The sequence below is a fragment of the Sus scrofa genome, chromosome 7, assembly GCF_054392235.1.
Source record: "Sus scrofa isolate SSC_HxYL_T2T_F1_AM1 chromosome 7, Sscrofa_HxYL_maternal_Yorkshire_Landrace_v2.0, whole genome shotgun sequence".
Taxonomy (NCBI): domain Eukaryota; kingdom Metazoa; phylum Chordata; class Mammalia; order Artiodactyla; family Suidae; genus Sus; species Sus scrofa.
In genome coordinates this window covers 116514256-116536731 of record NC_139389.1, presented here as the reverse complement: position 1 = coordinate 116536731, position 22476 = coordinate 116514256, and positions in this window count along the sequence as shown.

Genomic DNA, 22476 nt, shown 5'->3' with positions numbered 1-22476 from the left:
AAAAAAAAAAACTAAAAAATAATAACCTAAAAAAACAAAAACAAAAACACGTGAGTTCCCATCTTAGTGCAGTGGAAACTAATCCAACTAGGAACCATGAGGTTGCGAGTTTGATTCCTGGCCTTGCTCAGTGGATTGAGGATCTGGCATTACCGTGAGCTGTGGTGTAGGTCACAGACACGGCTCGGATCTGTTGCTGTGGCTCTGGTGTAGGCTGGAGCAACAGTTCTGATTAGACCCCTAGCCTGGGAACTTCCATATGCTGTGGGTGTGGCCCCCAAAAGACAAAAGGCAAAACAAAACAAAACAAAACAAAAAAACCTTAAATAATAATAATAATAATGAATTAGAAAATCTGTATTTTAGTCAACAGTTGGAACTTATTAGCTTTATGATCTCTAAAAGTTAAACAAATCTATCAAAAAAAGATGATTTGGTCGTGGTAACTAATAATTTCTGCTTAACTTAATGAAATTTGTCCTTATTTTAAAGGGTAATCCTGTTGTTCTGTACAGTTTGAGGCTCAATTTTTTTTTTTTGTTTTTGTCTTTTTTCCATTTCTTGGGCCGCTCCTGTGGCACATGGAGATTCCCAGGCTAGGAGTGGAATCGGAGCTGCGGCTGCCGGCCTACACCGAAGCCACAGCAACGAGGGATCCGAGCTGCATCTGCAACCTATACCACAGCTCACGGCAACGCCAGAGCCTTAACCCACTGAGCAAGGCCAGGGACTGAAGCCGCAACCTCATGGTTCCTAGTTGGATACGTTAACCACTGAGCCACGACGGGAACTCCGAGGCTCAAATTTTTAATGGTTATCGTATCTATGTTCTAGGCCATTTTCTTCTTTGTCCAAAATAATCTGTATTTCTGAAGCTCCATATCCTCTTACATATAGACACACAGACGTAGAAGCACAGACAGCTTAAATCTTATTCATCAACTAGTGAATAGTCTTTTTAATATGCTTTATCACCTCATGGTGAAAGTCTTTAAGAAAGAGTAACAACTTATTTGTAGAGTATATTGATTAAACACAAAGAAATGTATTATGAAGTCAATTAATTCATGTAAAGGGAGTTTGTTTTATTATATATGCTGACACAGGCTTTAAACCTCAATCTTTTTGTTTTTTATTTTTCTTTTTTGTTGCACCTGTGGCATGTGGAAGTTCCTGAGCCAGTGAGGGAACCTGTGCTACAGCAGTGACGATGTTGGATCCTTAGCCTGCTGCACCACAAGGAAACTCCAAACCCTAACCTTAGGAAAGCAGCATCACCAGGTATTTTGACATTAATAACTTATCTAGGAGTTCCTGTCATGGCTCAGTGGTAATGAACCCAACTTTTATCTATGAAGATGAGGGTTCAATCTCTGGCCTTGTTCAGTGGGTTAAGGATCCAGTGAGTTGTGGTGTAGGTTGCAAATGGCTTGGATCCAACATTGCTATGGCTGTGGCGTAGGCTGGCCAGCTGCAGTTCTGCTTTGACGCCTGGCCTGGGAACTTCCATACTCTGTAGGTGTGGCCATAAAAAAGACAAAATGAAAACAAAAACAAGTTGTCTAATTATTTGAAGCTCCATAAAATGCAATTGTGTTTAGACCACTGTTGTGTAAAAAAAAAAAAAAAAAAATTCATGGTGTCTGAGTGAAAGGCAGGACCCCTATCTATAGAGAATAGTTTATTCCCCTCTAGGCAGATGGTATTGAGTTCTAACATGAATTTGAAACAAATCCTATGAAATAGTGAAAGTGATAATTACCACATAGACTCACTCAAGATTTTTTTTCTCTAAGATTGACTTTTTTTTGCAAACAACAAAATTCAAAATGGCTATCATCAAATGCTTACTATGTATTGGTCTCTGTGTTCAGCACTTTGCATGGATTATCTCATTTAATCTTCATAACATCTCTGTCAGGTGGATAGTAACACTATTATTTTACAGATGAAGAAACAAGCTGAAAGTAGTTAAATAAGTAGTTTCCCATCTAGGAAAAAGTGGGAATGAGAATTGAGCTCAATCGCTCGGCTTTCAGAGCCCATACAGTGACCCTTCTGATATGTAATTGTTTTATATACAGAAATGTGACATGATGGGATAGGTCACATCAGGAATTCATTTTACCCAACACCAGGAAGTTACACTTCTCAAAATTAAATGTCTCACGGGTAAAGGATTGCAATTTCTCTATTGCCATCGTGAACTCTTAGTGATGACTGAGGGTTTGCTGGCAAAAGTTGTTCCTGCATCCAGCCAGAGCATTGGAGAGCTGAAAGATGTGGTTTTGAAAGACTACTTTGTCTCATCAGAGAGCTGATTTCATGACAATGGGGAGTCATATCATGTCTTTAGCTCACGGAAGTCTTTCATGTATTGTGTATCTGATTGTAGGGAGGCAGGCCACTTTATCTCACCATATTTCTCCTTTAAAGGGGAGACATTTATTTTGAAACCTCAGTACAAGGAAAAGCTATGTGTATAATGAGAAGCAACTGCTGGGGTGTGTGTGCGCACGTGTGTGTGTGTGTGTGTGTGTGTGTTTCTGTATGAGTGAGTGTGAATGCAGGTGTGAATGAGAATGTTAAGTGGGTGTGTGAAAGTGAGAATGTGTATGTGTGACTGTATGTGTCGGTAAGTGCATGGAGAATCTTAAAACTATACTTTCTTCTTAGATTTGGCTACTAAGGTACTCAAAATTAGATTTTTGTTTCACCTCTAGTAACTGTACACTCTTGTGGTACCTATTTCATGAACTTTCTCTATTTTTTACCTTATAATCCCGCCGTTGTTTACTCCTTTGCTGATTTCCTTTTCTACTTTTAATTTACTGTGTTGGATTCATTTCTGTAACGGTTCTCTCTCTCTTTTTTAATCTAAGGGGGAAAAAAGTCAGCTTCTAAGTAAAAACAGTCGTACCTCCATACTGGAGTGGGGTTATTTCTAAGACCTCGCATGGATACCAAAATTCCCAGATGCTTAAGTTCCATATATGAAAGGGCATAGTATTTGTATATAATCTGTGCATATCTTACCTTATGCTTTAATTCATGGTTGGTGGAATGTGTGGATGTAGAACCCATAGATATGAAGGCTGACTGCATATAAACTCCTTGAGACCTAGTGTTCTCTTCTTTAAAATGGTGAAAATAAAACCCTCCCTGGAAGACAACTAATGTAGGTATAAGAATTTTTAAACTATTAAGCTTGTTTCTACTGTAAGGAACTATGGCTTCGCAATTATTGGCCACATTGCCATCTACGATTTACCACTTTCCCTTGTCCTGAGCTGAAGCCTTCCTTCAGCCAATAAAACAAACACTTGTTGGCACGCACCACATACCAAGTGGTTTTCCAAGTGCTTCATGTGTATTAACTTACTTTATTTCCCCAACACCTCTTTTGGTAGATACTTCCATTATTCCCATTTACATACAGGGGAATGAGGCACAGAGAAATTTTAGTAACTTCTCTAATTTTAAAGAATGAAGACTTGATGAAGTCATGATTTAAGACCAGTATTATTAGTTTTTTTTTTTTTTTGTATTACTTTGATATGTGCTCTTTTTTATTTTAGGAGTAGCTGTTTCCTTTTTCATTAGAGTTCTTATTTTATCACTACAAGATTACAATTCTTAAGAATATAATTCCAGGAGTATATTTTTAAAATGATATTAAAATATGACACTTTATAAGGTTGCTGTTTTAAGTATCTGTCGATTAGATTCAATGTTTTCCCTTTTTTTTTTTTAACCAAAGAACCGACTTAATTTTAAAAGCTGAAATAAAATGTACCAGAAGTGGTATGTACTAGAATGTTTAAAGCAGTACTCTCTGTGAGACTGCAAACTGGAAACAACACACTCATAGAAATAAAATTTAAAAATGAAAATGTAATATATTCATACAGTAGATAGATGCAGCACAAAAACGACTGATCTGCAACTACACACAAAATATAAATACATCTCATAAACATAACATTGTGAGAAAGAAGCCAGATAAATGTATAGCTCAACTTCTCTGAAAGGCAAAATTGAGTAATGTTAGAGATCAAAATAATAGCCACTTTTGCATTATTCAATGAAAAGTGGCTCAAGGAAAATTTCCGTTCTGTTTCTAAATCTGGGTAATAGTTTTAACGTAGTACTCTTTCTTTTCTAAATCTGGGTAATAGTTTTAACGTAGTACTCTTTCTTTTCTTTCCTTCCTTCTTTCTTTCTTCCTTTCTTTCTTCTTCTTCCTTCCTTCCTTTCTTCCTTGACTTTAAGTTTTTAGAGCAGTTTTAGGTTCATAGCAAAATCGAGAAGAGACTACAGAGATTTCCTATATGCCCTTTGTCCCCACATGTGCACATTTGCCCCCATAATCAGCATTCCCCTCCAGAGGAATATGTTTCCTACAACTGATGAACTACCATGAATGCATCATAATCACTCAAAATCTGTAATTTACCTTAATTTTCACCCTTGATGTTATTATACATTCAGTGGGTTAGACAAATGTATATTGACATGTATCAATCACTGTAGTATCACATAGAGTATTTTCAATGTCCTAAAAATCCTCCATGGTCCCTCTTTTCATCCCTACCTCTCCTTGGCCCCTGGCAACCACTGGTCTTTTTAGTCTATATTTTTGCCTTTTTCAGAATATTATATAGTTGCAATCATATAGTATACAGTCTTTGAGACTGGCTTATTTCACTTAGTCATATACATTTAATGTTCTTCTATGGATTTTAATTACTTGATAGCTAATTTATTTAATACTGAATGATATTCCATTGTCTGAATATAACACAATTTATTTATTCATTCATCTGCTGAAGAACATTTTAGTTGCTTCTAAGTTTTGGCAATTATAAGTAAATCTTCTATAAACATCCCTGTGCAAGATTTTGTGTGGACATGCTTTCAACTTTTTTGGATAAATAGGATGCACAATTGATCATTCAGTAAGAATATGTTTAGTTTTGTAAGAAACTGCCAAACTCTCTTCCAAATTGGCTGCAATATTTTGTAACCAAACTAGCAATGAATAAGTGTTCCTTTTGCTCTACGTTCATGCCAACATCTATTTATTTATTTATTTATTTATATTTACGTCTGCACCTGTGGCATATGGAAGATTCCAGGCTAGGGGTCAAGTCATTGATGCAGCTGTGGCCACAGCCACAGCCCTAGCAATACCAGATCCAAGCCACATCTATGACCTATATAGCAGCTTGTGGCAATGCTTGATCCTAATCCACTGAGCAGGGCCAGTGATCAAACCTGAATCCTCATGGAGATTATGTTGGGTTATTAACCCACTGTGTCACGACAGGAACTCCTGAACTTTATTTATAAATTAGTGTAATGTTCTCAACAAACCTCTTGGAAACAATTAGATTCTTTTTATTTCATAGATGAGACCGAGGCACAAAGTGATGACATACCTTGCCAGAGTCCCAGTAGGTACACAGGTAGTCTTACTACACAATACTTGGTTTTCACACTGATGCTATACTATCCTTCAATACAGGGACGTTTTATAAATCTACTTGTCCTAACAGTAGGAAGACATGTAATGAGTATTTAATTCAATGCCACTGAAAATTAGCATACCTTTGTGATCCTATTTTTAAAATGTATATATGTAAATATGTCAAGGTGAGAAAAAGGCAAATTAATCAGCAGTAAGTAGCATTTTCTAACTGAATTTAAACCTCTTATGGAATAGGATGACCATTTCCAAAACACATGACTAGCAGCATATGTAGATTTACTTATTATTTAGTTTTTAAATTTCACAAAGCAAGTGTATTTAATTTCCCCTCACATTTCATGTTACTTCAGTTAAACCGCTGAAATAATGTTTCATGAGAGTATTATTTCAGCTGAGAGCATCTGCAATGATCTAAAACATTTTTCCCCAGGAGTTCATGTTCATGTTAAGCTTCCAAGAGATGTCCAACATTTTCTTCTATGTATGTAAACTATTCTATATTTTTAATAAGTATATCTATAGTTTTACTGATTTAGTTTCATATGTATCCCTATAGTTTTAATCAAACTCTGACTTGATAAATGTCCTCAACTCTTTGAGATCATTACAGGTAGAATATAATTTAAATTATTAGTGTTTAAAACTCTTGTAAGTACTTTTTTCCTTTTTCCTAGTCATGTTTTGAATTTTCCATAAGTAAGAAAAATTATTCTGTGATGAGTTCTTTGCATTTATACGTCTTTATTTTTCCTTCATTATTATGCTCAACTCTGCTCAAATGAATTAATTGATAACTTCACGTAAATCCAGTTTTATTTCTCTTGAAGGTTTTAGTTATGTTGTTCCCAGCGATTTGTTGTATAATTCACAGTATAGTTAAAGTCTCGCTTTGGAGCCAGTTGTTTTTCTCCTGTTGCCTGTCTTGGAGTTTGTTATTTCTCAGTGTTAATTTCCATTCATAACTTGGGTGAAAAATTCTACCTTGCAATTTTTTTTTTGTTTTTGTTTTTTGGCTGCACTCATGGCATGTGGAAGTTCTCAGGCCAGAGATCAAACCAGCACCACAGCAGAGTCCCAAGCCACTGCAGAGACAATGCTGGATCCTTAACCTGCTGTGGCACAAGGGAACTCCTGCAAGGTTGTTTTAATGATTAGAAATCCTTTATTTAAAATGTACTAGGAGTTCCCATTGTGGCTTAGTGATTAACGAACCCGGCTAGTATCCACGAGGATGTGGATTTGATCCTTGGCCTCACTCGGTGGATTAAGGACCCGGGGTTGCCATGTGCTGTGGTGTAGGTCACAGATGTGGCTTGGGTCCCATGTTGATGTGGCTGTGGCAAAGGCCAGCAATTAGAGCTCCAACTGGACCCCTAGCCTGGGAACCTCCATATGATGCATGTTCGGCCCTAAAAAGACCAAAAAAATAAAATAAAAAAATACAAGAAATAGCAACAACAACAACAACAACAAAAGACAAAAAAATAAAAAAAAATAAAAATAAAAGTAAAAATGGAGTTCCCGTCGTGGCGCAGTGGTTGGCGAATCCGACTAGGAGCCATGAGATTGCGGGTTCGGTCCCTGCCCTTGCTCAGTGGGTTAACGATCCGGCGTTGCCGTGAGCTGTGGTGTAGGTTGCAGTCGCAGCTCGGAGCCCGCGTTGCTGTGGCTCTGGTGTAGGCCGGTGGCTACAGCTCCGATTCGACCCCTAGCCTGGGAACCTCCATATGCCGCGGGAGCGGCCCAAGAAATAGCAGCAACAACAACAACAACAAAAGACAAAAAATAAAAAAAAAATAAAAAAATAAATAAATAAAAATAAAAAAAATAAAATGAACTTCACAGCACCAATGTATAGTAGGAATCAACTTGCAGAAATTGTTACCGGTGATATCACTGTAGCCACCATCAGCATCAGCATCCTTATCGTCACTATTGGTTCAGACTAATTTCTTTGTTATACCAGAAGTACAAAAGACCCTGAAAAATAATGATCGAACAAAAAAGAACTGTTTCCATGTTAGATTTCAAAACATGGACTCCATATCATTTCAAAAATTCAAAAGCAATGGTCTATGTCTGACAATAACCTTCTTACTATAAGGGGCAGGTAATGCCCAACTAAGTTGGAGGAGTTGGCCACAACCTATTGATACTACACTAAAAATTGTAAGAAAGTAATTTGAAAACATATAGCTATCTAGTTAACTTTTAATTTCATGTGACTTCAGAGTGATATGCTATAAATAAAATATCTTTATGACAGATTGTTTTCTTCTTTTTACAATAGCTTATGTGATTTAAGGACAACCCTTAGATCACAGCTAAAGGTGAAATTTGATTATGCCTTTAATAACAGAGTGAACACGAAAATATTGCGCAAGTTAATTTTATACAGATGCAATTGACTTGAATATTCGAGTTGTAAAATGCAACCAAGCTAGAATGTTTTAGTTAGCATTTTGAAGCCCCTCAGGGACGCTTAAATTTTTCGTGTTCACACACATTCGGTTAATGACGGTCTAAGGTTACAGACTCTACATTTCACATTCAGCAACTCCCCTTTAAATATAGTCTATTTGAAATACTATTACTGGAAAAAAAAATTTCCCAAATGGAGATATCCAGGTGTGGTGGCAATATATGGATTTGGTAATAGGGATGTGTATTAAGTATTATTTTTAAATTAAAAATAAAATTATCCATTATTTATTTATTTGCATGATTAGGTATCCCTAAAGTCAAAAGTGACTATCACAGTGGTACTCAATACCTTGCAAGGAGCACTTAAAGAATCTTGAATTAAAGATAAAAAAATCCTGGAATTCCCATCGTGGCTCAGGGGAAACGAATCTGACTAGCATCCATGAGGATGCAGGTTCCATCCCTGACCTCGCCTGGTGGGTTAAGAATCCAGCGTTGTGGTGAGGTGAGCTGTGGTGTCGGTCGTAGACACAGCTCAGATCTAGTATTGCTGTGGCTGTGGCATAGGCTAGTGGCTACAGCTCTGATTGGACCCCTAGCCTGAGAATCTCAGGGGCTATTGCTGTGGCTGTGGCATAGGCTAGTGGCTACAGCTCTGATTGGACCCCTAGCCTGAGAATCTCTTTTTAGGGCTGTGGGTGCAGCCCTAAAAAGACAAAAAAAAAAAAAAAAAAATCCTTTTATAATTCCAGAACCCATAGATCATCCCTCCCTACCTTCCTTGTTTTACTAGTCAGAGTCACACGTAACATTATAAAATTGTTACTTTTAACTTTTTAAAAAAAATCTCTTTAAATTTTTGATGCTTGAGCTTATATTTCTTCTGCTATGAATTAGCATATACTTTTTGGTTAAAAAAGAAAACTTGCCTCGTGATCAAATTAAAAGTTTATGTGCTTCTGAAATATGAAATTGTATGCCAAACCATTACAGCAAGATAAAATAAAAAATCACAATGCATACAATTGTGAAAGGGATTTCTAGGAATTAATGATTCACTTTTGGAAACACCAAGCAAATATTTTATTTAAAAGAAAAGTTACATTTCTAACAGTATACATACTAGCAATCTTTTAATCAAAATATTCAAGGCAATGATTTTGAATTTTAAAACATAAACTGGTTTAAATTTGTCAATTCTAGAAGGCAATGTAAGTATAGTGCCCAATTTAAAACACAACAAAAGTATGAGGTAATAATTATTATCCCAGAAAACTATTTCTCAGAAAAAAAATAAGACGATTATAATCTATTTTCAGTTTCTCCATTGTAAAAATTAGGCATGTGGAAAAATCTTTATTTAAATGGAAATTTATGCATCAGTATCTGTTGATACTGTATTATTTTTATCGTTCAGGATAGTAGCAACAGTTTTAATTATTTCACAATATTATATAGCATTTTATTTTCTTAAGCCTAAATTCCTATGGTCTGTGTTATTGGATGAGTTTGCCATACAGAATACTGATGTTCTTTCCTACATATAGAAATTGCCACATAGACATGCATAGATTGCGCAATGAAAAGAGATGGTCAAAAATGGGGGAAAACGTTTCTCCATTCTGACAGTGTTGTGAAAGAACAAAGCTATGAACTCATTTTTTTATATCCATTTTTTCCTTCCTAACTTGTAAATTTTGGATGAAAACTTACAGCTAGAAGTCAATATAATTGTCTGGTTAAGAGATATTTCTTAGCCTTTTTTAAACAAAAAATAATTTAATAATTAATATATTGTCATATATTACTAAATAATTAAAACATAACTATCTTTCTTTTTCTATTTGTGAGACCTCATCCCAAGCCATTGAAGCAAGCATCTTTGTCTCTTATAGCCTTTTAAAATTTTATTTTAAAAATTAATTAGGTTTTTTTTTGGATTCTGCAATCTTTTAATTTTAATTGCATGTTCTATTGTTAAGTCTTTACTCTTATTTATAACAAACTACTTTTTAAAAATAACACAGGGAAGGCTCTGAGGATCAAGAGACGAATTGGCTCATTACTGCTGGTTGGAAAGCATTATGTCGCACAGATTTCTCAGACAAGGGCAGATAATTTTCTAAAACGTCTCAACCTTTCATATTCTACACCCGACTTCCAGAAGAATGGATAGCCAGCTAAAAATATCCACACTCCCCAAACAAATGGCAGAGACAAGTTTCTAGAGGAAAGTACTCATTATTTCCTCTGCTCCTACTGTTTATCTTAATGAAAAGAATGAAAGCAGCATCATTCTCTGAGAAAGAACATAGACATATGTAGAACACAATACTGAAGACAGAAGAATTGATGATTTTTCTTTACTTTGGATATGCATTTGTCCAAAGTCAATCCTTGAGCAGGACTAATTATCTCAGAAATTTAGTACTTGGCACATTGAGGTTAAGGGTTTGGCTTCTGAGTTGATTACTGAGCTTTGTTCTCAGACCACAAAGTAAACTGTTAATTCTTGCCAAGAAATATTAACTATAACATCATTTGGGAACTTAAACAGCCTAAGGATGTAGTTCAGCCTCTTCGATTTTCACATGAAGTCTAGACAGGTTATGTTACTTACCCTTGATTCTTAAGTTGATTCATGACAGTGTGAGGTTTAGAACCATGGTCTGTTATTACTCCACAGAACCCCAGTTGTTTTGATCAAAGGTCCAAAAAAGGATTGAGTTAAAGAGAGTGAAAGTGAGAAAGAGAGAACTCACTATAAATTTTTCTTACTATAAAAATTCAGAATGTGGGAGTTCCTGAGATGGTGCAGCAGAAACAAATCTGATTAGGAACCATGAGGCTGTGGGTTCAATCCCTGGCCTTGCTCAGTGGGTTGGGGATCTGGTGTAGGTCGCAGATGCGGCTTGGATCCCACATTGCTGTGGCTGTGGCATAGGCTGGCAGCTGTAGCTCCAACTGGACCCCTAGCCTGGGAACTTCCATGCGTCATGAGTGCGGCCTTAAAAAGCAAAAAAAAAAAAAAAAAAAAAAAAAGAATAAAAGAAAAAAATTCAGAGTGTGTACCTGCCAAGTTAACAAAGTTTTCCATTATTTCATCTATCCATTCAATGATAAATGTCTGTGTCTCCTATAATATGCACTGTGATAGGTGCTGTAGGCAAAAAAAAAAAAAAGAAAAAAAAAGAGATTCTTGACTTTGAACTCTTCTTTGACATGGTTGGTATGGGAGATGGTTTTTTGTTTTTTGTTTTTTGTTTGTCTTTTTGCCATTTTTAGGACCGCTCCTGCGTCATATGGAGGTTCCCAGGCTAGGGGTCGAATCGGAGCTGTAGCCACCGGCCTATGCCAGAGCCACAGCAACGCAGGATCCGAGCCGCATCTGCAACCTACACCACAGCTCATGGCAACGCCAGATCCTTAACCCACTGAGCAAGGCCAGGGATTGAACCCGCAACCTCATGGTTCCTAGTCGAATTCGTTAACCACTGGGCCACGACGGGAACTCCCTGGTTTTTTTTGTTTGTTTGTTTCTGTTTTCAGTAGCCACAGCACTGAAAGCACTTGGGAGCATGAGAAGGTCGTTAAGTTTCCTTCGGAGAGTTCACTGCTGCTAGTGACCAAACTGGCAATTCTCACCAGCTTGTCTACATAGGACCTACTAGAGAGAGCATCCACTCCTTTATGTACTCATAAATCTCTTTAATCAGGGATAGAAGACAAACAAGCACTTTTAACTGCTCCCATATTGGCTCTGACTCTGACTCCATATTAGGTCTATTCTTTACACGTCTGAGCTCTGTCCCTGTGCTTAGTCGTTCTGGCTCTGCACCTTGCCTACATGGCCTGAAATATGCATGATAGCCCATTCTCAAGGCTCTCAGCCTTGAGATTTAAAGGTATAATATTTTTCCATTTGTACAGAGATAAAAAGTTGCAGAAGAAAACGATAATTGTCTTGGAAGTTTACAGGAACATTGTGACTAGATCTGTGTGGACAGTTGCAAGAGCAACAGGATTCTTGCACCAATAAGTTTGTAACAAACAGCCATCCCACACTTCCGCTTTTAGCGTAAAAGAAGCTTGAAAGCAGTTCTAACTCTAGTAAGATAGTTGTTTGAGACACTAGTCCAGCATCTTAGTCTGCTGCCTTTCTGAATAAAGTTCCTTCTCCTTGCCCCAAGACCTCATCTCTCAATTTACTGGCCTGTTGTGTGGGAAGCAGTACAAGCTTGGGCTAAGTACCACTTTGTCTTCTATGTTCTTCAGACCTCTTAGAAAATTCAACATTTTGTCACAGTTCTATAGACGAAGAGATTAAATAATTTGCCTAAGGTCAGCAAATATGTAAGTGGTCATTAATAAGTAGAACCTAGATAGTCTGATTGCTGTCTCTGTGCTATTTCTACAACATTATTCTGATTATCAGTGTGGTGCTAATGCTTCCCTATGTGTGTGTTTATACACACACACACACACATTTTAGTGAATTAGAACTATATGATCCAATAATATTATGCATTTAGGACAAATTAGGACGTATTTCACCAAGTTTCTGTGCTAAGCACTTTATAACGATTGTCTCATTTAATTATTACAATGGCCCTGAAAAAAAATATATATAATCTTTCACGCAGCAGTCCAGAGAATTCAGATTTATAAAGATTATGTAACTTGCCTGGCATGGACTGACTGGTAGAATTGAGGTTTAAATTTTGATCAGTTCAAAACTAAAGCCTATGCTTTGAAAAAAGTGAAAACAAAAACAAAAAAACAAATAAATAAAAACAAATCCAAAAAAAAAAATGCAATTATCTTCTTTCAGGCATAAACCACTCCTGTTGTCTACAAATGTCATACCAGTGTAAAACACTGCAAAACATCACTCTACACATTATCTTTCACACAAAAGACTAGCCGAGTATAGCAAGGAAATTATTAAATGAAGCGAACAAAGAACAGAGCAGAAGATGAAAAATGAATTCGCAGGTTCGGTAGTCAAGAGAGCTGTGTCAGAGAAGACGGAAGACAGGCAAGAAGGAAGATAGAAAAGCTATGGGAAATGGCCAAGAATGCTTTTGCTCATGCCCTGGTGAGAGGGGTTAGCTACAAACAATATTTACTCCAGAGTAGAACATGTTTTAAGGAGACATTTGATTCATTTCCACATAATGAACTTATTCCTATATTTTAGTGCTCAAAAATAAGAAAATTGCAATAGACCTTAAAAATAAAAGGTGAGATAATGGAATAATAAGGTTTTCATAAAGGGTCCAAACTTCGCAGTGAATTAGGGAAACCCAGTTTCAGGGTTGCTGTCCTGTTCTGGAGATTTGTTGGGTTTGACCAGGAATTTTATTTTGATTGCCATCTGCTGTCACGAGCCTCTGCTATCATGAGCTTATAAATAGAACAGCATAGCTCATATCATTCTCCCTCTTCAAGTATCTAGTATAGTGTCACCCAGAAAACATAGCTTGTGAGCTATCATTGTTAAAATTTATAACTTAAATATTTTATATTCTGCCTGAAAAGGATGCCTAAGTCTTAGAGACACATAACTTTTATGTGTGCAGTCCTGCTCTCTTTGCTAGTAATGGGCCATTCACACTTTGTTTCACGCTGGTGCATCACTGAAACTGACAGGGGAAAGAAGATTTTTTCACATTCCCTTCCAGTTTTAAGCCAAAGAGAAGCAAGATGCAAATAATTTGATTCAGAGTTTACATCTCTACAGATGTATTAACAGGAATGAATCCACATGTCCCTCAACTTACCCTGTTATCCAGGGTAACATGATGACAAGGCTGTTTCAATGGAGGTATCTGCTCATTTGTTAGAAAAAGCAATGAAGGCCATGCTTAGTCCTAATCTCGGCATTAACTTTCATTTGTTGCACAGATAGAGGTCATGTCTTACCATAATACTCCCAACCTCTCCCTATCCACACATGCACAGAGACACACCAAATTTTTAAACAAGGACAGAACAAGAATATTAAAAAAAAAAAATCAGTTTTACTCACCAGGACATAAACCCAAAATAAAATCATAATGACAACAAAATCAAAAAACAAACAAAACCTCAGGAATTATCAGTTATCCATCTAAGCACATTGCTAAACATTTTACAAATATGTTCTTTATAATATCTTCAATTTTTACTAAGCATTTATCAAATGTCAAGTTTCTGCCAGGGTTATAGCCAGATTGAAGCTCATCTTTGTTTATTTCTTACACCCACATTCTTCCACCGCACACCATAGTGTCTCTAGGAATGCCCAGTCTGCTAATGGGTTACAATGTCACCATCTGAAGAAACGAAAAAAGTCGTTGATAAGCTGCAGCCACACAGGGAACTCACAGTCTGAGAAAGAGTGATAAAATGATGACTTTAAAGATTTGCAGAGGTTCAGCATCAAGAAACTTTGATGTGTGAAAGAAACTAGTGAGTCACAGAAGAGGAAGGGAGAAAATTCTCTTTAAAATAATTCATTTGTTAATTTTTAGAGACATTTCTGTATATTAAGAGCAAAGATAAAGTAGACCACCAAGGGCTGAATAACACAGCCCAATTGGCAAGGTGGAAAGAAGAGTATTCAATAATAATATTTTTATATATGTGTATTGGAAGTCAGGGCATCAGAGTTGCATACTTTGAATATGACAACTAATATTTTGGTCTATCACCATTTTAAAAATGAAACTGTCCTAAGAGCTTCAGGCCACTCTTAAATGAGGAAGAAATGAACGTGATACTTTGAGAATCTTCTCTGCTTAGTAGGGGCCAATTGATCATCAGCTATAAGAGAAGGCAGAACTGAAAAATACATGAGTAGTATTCCAGGAACAAGAAATAAACTGCAGTGATGGCAGAAAAGAGACTGGGAATAGGAACCTGTGGATGGTTGTCCAGATATAATTTGTTCCATTTTACAGGTTAAATCTTTATCTTCCAAGTGACCAGCTCCCTAGACAGATACACAGATGTTTAGCCATTAATGACTGACAGAATTGGAGTTGAATTTTAACCTTAGTTCAGATTGTTAGGGCCATAGTATTTGAAGCCACAGAGGCAGGTGGCTAAACACAAAATCTGAACTTCATTTCCATTGCCTATCTGATATCTTAAAAAAGCTGAGTGGAGTTCTCGCTGTGGCACAACAGGATCCGTGGTGTCTCATCTTGGGAGGAACCAGGTGAAGGTTCCACACCTGGCACAGTAGCTTAAGGATCTGGCACAGTGGGCTAAGGAACTGGCTGTTGCCACAGCTGCAGCTTAGGTTGTAATTGCAGCTTGGATCTGATCTCTGGCCTGGGTACTCCATATGCCATGGGGCAGCCAAAAAAGAAAAAGAAAAAAAAAAAAGCTGAGGGAAGGCAGTGCAAAGGATTAGATAATCTATAATGAGAGGTGGATAGGTGTAAGACAGGTGGAACTTTAGAGTTTCGGCTGGCTGCAAAGACATTGACACTCACCTTATTCATCTCTTCTTCAGCAACCCTTGGAGAACTAGAGCTTTGACACCATATTTTGAAAGTAAGGATATGGAAGTAATCCATGATTCTGTTTTTCCTTACAGTTTTACATTCTTTACCTTTCTTTCCTCTTCTGGAGGTCCTCTCTGGTTCTCTTCTCATTCTAACCTTCCTAGCAGAGCTCATGGTTATGGGTTCAAATTCCATAAATGTGTTAATGATGCCCAAATCAGATCAGCAAAGCCCTAGGTGAGTCTACTTGTATAGCTCAGAAATTGAACATCTACAAAAGTTAATAAGCCATATTTGTCCCCAGATGCCTCCTCCACCTACATTCCTATTATTACTTAATGTCTCCATTTTGACTTCCTTTTCTCTGCCAGTTAATCACTGATACCTGTTGATTCTAATCTATTTTGTAAGTCCACCTCATCTCTATTTCTTTGCTCAAGAGGACACTTGTCCTTTGTCTGGATCCTTTCCCCAGCTTGCCCTTCTGTTTGTCATGCCTACTTTTGATGTATTTCCTATGCTGAATTTAGAGGGAATCTCCCTGCAATGTAAACCTTATCAGGACATTCTTTGGAATGGAAGTTTTCAGATTCCTTATTAGCCTCATGATTAATTCAAAGCTGATGAATGTAGTACACAAGGCCCTTCATGACCTGACTCCAGCCGACCCCACCAGCCTCATTTATCTCCACTTGTGACTTTTCTCTCTCCCATTTGGCACACTCTAAATTCTATGCCCTCCTAAACAAATCATGGTCTTGGTAGCTTCCAAATGGAAATGCCTGTCAGGTACTTTGTCAAGGTCATCCTTTCTCCAGATCTGTCCTGAGTTAATAAATACCATTTATCCTTCAGGATTTAGTTCCACCATTTCTTCCACCTAGAAGCCTTCCCTGGGAGAGGTTCCTCTACAAAGGTTTTCCATAGCATGTAACTCTGTCATAAGCAGCACTTATGACCTATAAGCACTCTAATTTCCTCTTTATTTTCCTCTCTTTGAGCTTCTTTGAGGTTAAGTGGCTTGTCTAAGACAATAAAACCAGTCAGTAGCAGAATTAAAATTCAAATCTAATTCTGCCCTCTCACCATGGATCATACTGTTTGAATGTAATCCTACAGTGTTCAGCAACCTAGCATGTTAACTTTCTTATAATTGTCATAAAAATGAAGGATAAATTTCCATGCTTCTTCATTTTTTATTCCATCATGTGTTTGTTGCATGTTTCATCACCAAAATCACTACAATGATTTGGGTGATACTCTGTGCATTCTGTTAACCACCTCTGAGAGAACCGATACATATACAGTGGTCTGCCCCTTGCTATCCACAGGGCATTGGTTCCAGGATCCTTCCCCACCCCCTCTACCACCTGTGCAGATGCTCCAGTCCATTATATAAAATGGCATAGTATTTGCATATAACCTATGTGCATCCTCATATATTCCAAATCATCTGCGGATTACTTATCATACCTAATGTAATGTAAATGTTATGTAAATACTTGTAAATGCAATGTAAATGTTATGTAAATAGTTGCCTGGGCACAGCAAATTCAAGTTTTGATTTTTGGAACTTTATGGAATTTTTCTCCTTTTAATATTTTTAATCTTCAGTTGGTTGAATCCATAGATGCAGAATCTGCCGGTATGGAAGAGCAGCTGTATACCTTGTTTTGTGCTGGTCTCAGCCAGCTGTTGTGGCTGGACTGACTTTTGTGGTTCCTATAGCAAGACAGCCTCAGCAAGAACCATCAAAGAACTTTTGAACAAAGGGTTTATTGTTCACAGGTCCCAGAAAGAACACAGGCAACGTTGTTGCTGTTTTCAGGGGAGGGGGAGAAAGAGAGAGAGGGAGGGAGAGAGAGAAAGAGGTGTCCTGGGTTCAGTTTTTTTGGGATCAAGAATGGGAGCCTAGGGTTTTGAGAACCCACTCTTTATTGCTGAATTTAAATAATAAAAGCAGGAATTTAAAGCAAGGGAAGAGAGGGGAGTTCCCCATTGTGGCTCAGTGGTTAATGAATCTGATTAGGAACCATGAGGTTGCAGGTTCGATCCCTGGCCTTTCTCAGTGGGTTAAGGATCCAGCGTTGGTTGCTGGGAGCTGTGATGTAGGTCGCAGACGTGGCTGGGATGCTGCGTTGCTGTGGCTCTGGCATAGGCCAGCAGCTACATCCCTGATTGGACCCCTAGCCTGGGAACCTCCACATGCTGTGGGTGACGCCCTAGAAAAGGCAAAAAGACCAAAATAAATAAATAAATAAAGCAAGGGAAGAGAAAAAACAAAGGGCCCAAATGGTCAGTTATCAAAATCAGCTGAGTTCCCTAAACTGAAGGAGCCTAGAAGGGAAGACTGGGGGGCTTGGTGGGAAGATTTAGTCCAGTGGCTGGCTATGGCTATGTGTTTATATGAGGGAGCCATCTTTGAAGGAGATGCTTCTTTAAAATGTATGGAAATTAAAATTAAAGCTTAAGTCATTCTTTTGTATCACACACACACACACACACACAAAACCCAAAAAACAACAACTAAGAAAACTAACCTTCAAGCCTGGCTTATTTGTTAAGGGATATTGCCTAGACATCAGAATTTTTTTTTTTCAAAATGTAGGAGTATTCTAATGTGCAGTAGTGTTTGAGAACCAGTGTCTTTGAAACGATCTAGTTTACTGCCTCTTTTTGAAGATGAGGAAAATGAAGTGTAGAAAGACTAAAGTGACCTGCCTGAGGTTAAAAGATAGAGTTCATGTGAGTAATTAGTCACATGTGATTGATTCCTGAATTAAGATTGACTACCCATGCAGATAAAATTAGGTAGGGTTCCAGGACTCTGTCCCCACTGCAATGCTGCTACACAGAAAGAGGACAGCCATCTCTTTCCTAGGATTTCAAAGCCCTCTACTGCTGTTCAATAAAACAGCAGTATCTCCTTTTGTATCATGCTTTTGATAAATACTTTCAGCTCTACTTCATCAGCTATGTTTATTAAGTGCTTTTGTTAGGTACTTTCAGATCCACTGCATATTTTTCTACAACTTTGAGATCATTTATTTATCAATTTAACTTAAAAAATATTGAAACCAGTAGCAAGCAGTGAGTTAAAATTTAAACTAATAAGTATTATTTAGAAATATATGTAGGAAGTCTTAATCTACACTTGAATGTAGGTAAGGGGAGGCGCTTTGGAATCAGCCAGTGTTGGGTTTAAGCTTCAACCCTTGCACATCTGAGCTATATGGCACTGGGCAAGTCACTGCCTTTTCTGAATCTCAGTTGCCATAGGAAGGATAATAATCATGTTATCTATGGTGATAAATATAAACTCTTACAAATGTATGATTGATACATATGTAATCTCTGTATTGGTGATACCATAGAGGGAGTAGTCACTACTATATCACTGGAGTATATATGGCTGGAAGGGAGGAAGAAATTTTCCTCTACCCTTCTAGGTTCTTCTGGCTGGTTTAAGAATTAAATTGATATGGGACAGATTAACAGGAGAAAATCAAACAAAAATTTGATAACTCGTATATGTGGGAGAGATCCAGGAAAACTGAGTAACATAAATCAATGGCCAAAGCTCTCGCTTGAAATACCATCTTCAGCTAAATGAAAGTGGTTGCTGGGGGTAGTGGTTTAGGAGGTTAAAAGGGGAGGAAGGCAACTGACAAGAAGACAGGAAATCAAATTCTTGGTAAGACAAATGTTTGCTGGGCCCTGTAGAGATAATGGGATATGGAGAGGACTCTGGTAACTGGTAGTTCTCCAGCATACCTAGGCCACATTCTTTGTAGGTACAACTGGTGATAGTTCTATTCTGGGAACCAGCCTTTTATTTGAATCCTTTTAGGCAGTTAGAGGGAAAGTCATAGGTTTACCCAGAGTCTTTCAGACCTTAAAAATAAACAGCTGAAATTAATTCTCATGCCAAAGAGAAACATTTTGAGGTGGCATATTTTGCTCCCTTCAAAGGATAAGGTAAATTGAGTTTTAAGAGAGGAGTTGACATTTTGCAGGATTTGTATTGTCATATTTTTCTAAGTGAAGAATTTCAAATTTGAAAAGTTAAATTCCATTTATAAAGTCAACATATTTGTAGTTTTAGAGTTGAGCTCTAATTAGACTCAGTCCTCTCTCTATAACGTTATTTATTTTAAGCTTAACACTCAGAATGTGGCAAAAGATCTTACATCCAACCTCCCGTTAACATGGAAAGCGTTAACTAGACAATACTTATTCCCACTTTGAGTTGGAAAATTTTCACAAATTAAGCATATCTAAATGGTGTTAACTCTTCTGGCTGAACTTCCAACAAAGAGGCTCCTAGGAATCAGAGTCTCCTCTGGAAACAAAGCAGTTATGTAAGACTAAAATGCCAATGAATAAAACACACTCCTTAAGCAGCCCCTTCTGAAAGAAGACAAGTACAGGCTGCCCTAGGCCCATGTTTTAAACTTTAAGTCTATCTTTTTCCTCCCCCAAGTTTGCGAGCCATAACATCCTCTTCTTCTGGGATGGGGAAATCTTTGCTGAGTTTTCATGATCTCTGGGAGTATAACTTTGGGCAATTTTCAATCTTCCTGCCATAATTTCTTTATCTGCAAAATGGATGAATTTTATAGGGTCAACATGAAGACTGAATCCAATAATGCCTGTAAAATACTTTGTAAACTGTCAATTTCCATGTCAGTACCCATATATTCTTCTCCCACCTAAATTACAACAGCTGGTTATTCCAGAGCATATTGAATACCCAATTGTTTCTTGAGGACAAACGTTTCTGCTTGAGGGAAACCAAGTGAAATTGCATTATGTTCCACTTTTCACCCTACCCTGGTATTGGAAGTTATTATTGATACATCCTTGGGTGTGTGAGGTGATGGTAATTAGGAAATCATTCCCTTTCATTCTTTCTAATCTATCTGAAAATAAATTATCTGCTTGGTTTTATGGGAAATTCATTGTTTCATGGTAAATGGGAAGCTAGTACGATAGTCAGAGCAGATGGAAAGTAGTGAGGGGGCCAACCAAAAGCATTTTGGAAATCTTTAAAATTATCTAAAAAGTAGAAGAGATTTCTAAGGGGATCCCGGGCTCCAATTTTCTGTTCTCAATTAGTTAATGCATTTCATTCTTTCATCAATTACAGCACATAAACAGCCTACTATTCCCATCAGGTCTGCTTTTCTTCTCATGGAATTGGATCCCAGAGGGGAGAATAAAACAAAAAAAAAATTGCTTCTCAGAAACACAGGATGAATATACTCTGAGAAACACCACTGGCAGCAATTTTTTTCCTTCATAGGGAAAAAGAAATCATTTCATACGTCTTTAGATTTTGAGACCAGCTTGTAAATTAGCTGATGGCAGAGACCTCAAAGGTCAAAGGGAAGTCAAATAGCTTCATCATTTCATTGGCTGTCATTTTTTTTTTAAGCTGTGTCAATCTCACTATATAGCCTGTTCTTTTCTTTGATTTTTGAAATATAACTTAAGTTTATAAGTTAAGAATCAAAACATAACTCCACGTGGAAAAAAGTAAAGCACCAGAAAATGCTAACCTGAGAAACAAGCTTTCTTGCCTTAATAACCAAGTCTTGGGTTCTCAGTGAATAACTAAATGTAAACTATTTGAGTACTTTTTTTTAAGGGCCCATCAGGGATCTGAGTGTTTTGGAGAATACAAATGCATATATTTTCATAATCTTTATAATTTTCCCTGCCTTTATCAATGAAAAATAAAACAAACCAAAACTAATAAATAATAAACAACCTCAGAAATGCCCTGTGTTTAAATAAAACTAATAATATCCTGGAATACAAAGGGATCTTGTAGCTATTTTTTCTTTTAATAGATGAGGAAACTTCGGTCAAATTAAGTGATGTGTCTTGGCTTAATGGGTAGTTAGGGCTATTCATTGGGACTCTCCAAGAGGCCTTTTGGCTTTTTGTTATATTTGCATGTAAAAATGACTAGATTATGTTAGTGTGTTAAACCAGACCCACAAAGGTTATCTGGATAAAAGAAAAAAAAAGTTGTGCCCATCATTGGCACAATTCAGTATTTAATTGGGATATGAGGGAATAACAGACTCCAAGGTATAATTATACAGAAAATTTTAAAGGTCTTTTGTTTTTCCATTTCCACTCTTTCTAATTCTAGACTAAATATATTTGTGATCAGGCAATATAAGGCCCTCAGGTATTTTATAAACCTAGGTGACAGATACTATTCTGCATTCCCAGCCTACCTGAAGTCTAACTACTGGTCTGGAAATATAAGTTTATTCTCTTGATAGCTATTTTCTCAGTCATTGACCTTCAATTCACAAATGTCTCATTTCAAATGGTGAATGGCTTTATTACACAAAATGACTGGGGTGGGAGGGAGAGAACTGACTGGGCACTTTCTTTGAGTCAGACAATGACTCAAGAATAGGGATTTCTTCACAGTTTGCTACTTACAGCCTTGAACAGATGAGATTTTTCAGAAGGAGGAGAGGAAGTAAGAGAAGAACAGGAAAAACAAGAAGAAGAAGGAATATCGCCTGTGTTAGAAAAGAATAGATTAAAAATAAAAAGGCAAAATAATTACAGAATGCCAATTAGTTTCATCTCAGTTTCATCTTTAAGGGAACACTTGTGGAAGAATTCACTCTGATTTCTCCTGCATCAGTTGCAGTGAGCATGGATTAATCAAAAGGTCTAGCAACTTCTATTTGTTGAAGTTAGTTTCTATCAAAAATTTTAAGTCCAGGCATAAGACCTAGCTCTCTGTACAGAATATACATAGAAATTTTTAAAATTACTTTGTTAAGCAATTGAATTATTTATTTATTTATTTATTTATTTATTTATTTATTTATTTATTGGCTTCAGATTGGGCTTCAATTAAGGTGTGGGGAATTTTTAATGAAGTCTGGTTCTTGACTTAGAAGTGGGATACTGGCTGTATTTGATCATTAAAGGCATAATTTTCTGCCTCTTAAAAAATTGAGGGTAGGAGATTAGACCAAGATGAAGGGAGATATAAGGGACTGTGTTCCCTCAGATTCTTCTCTGCAA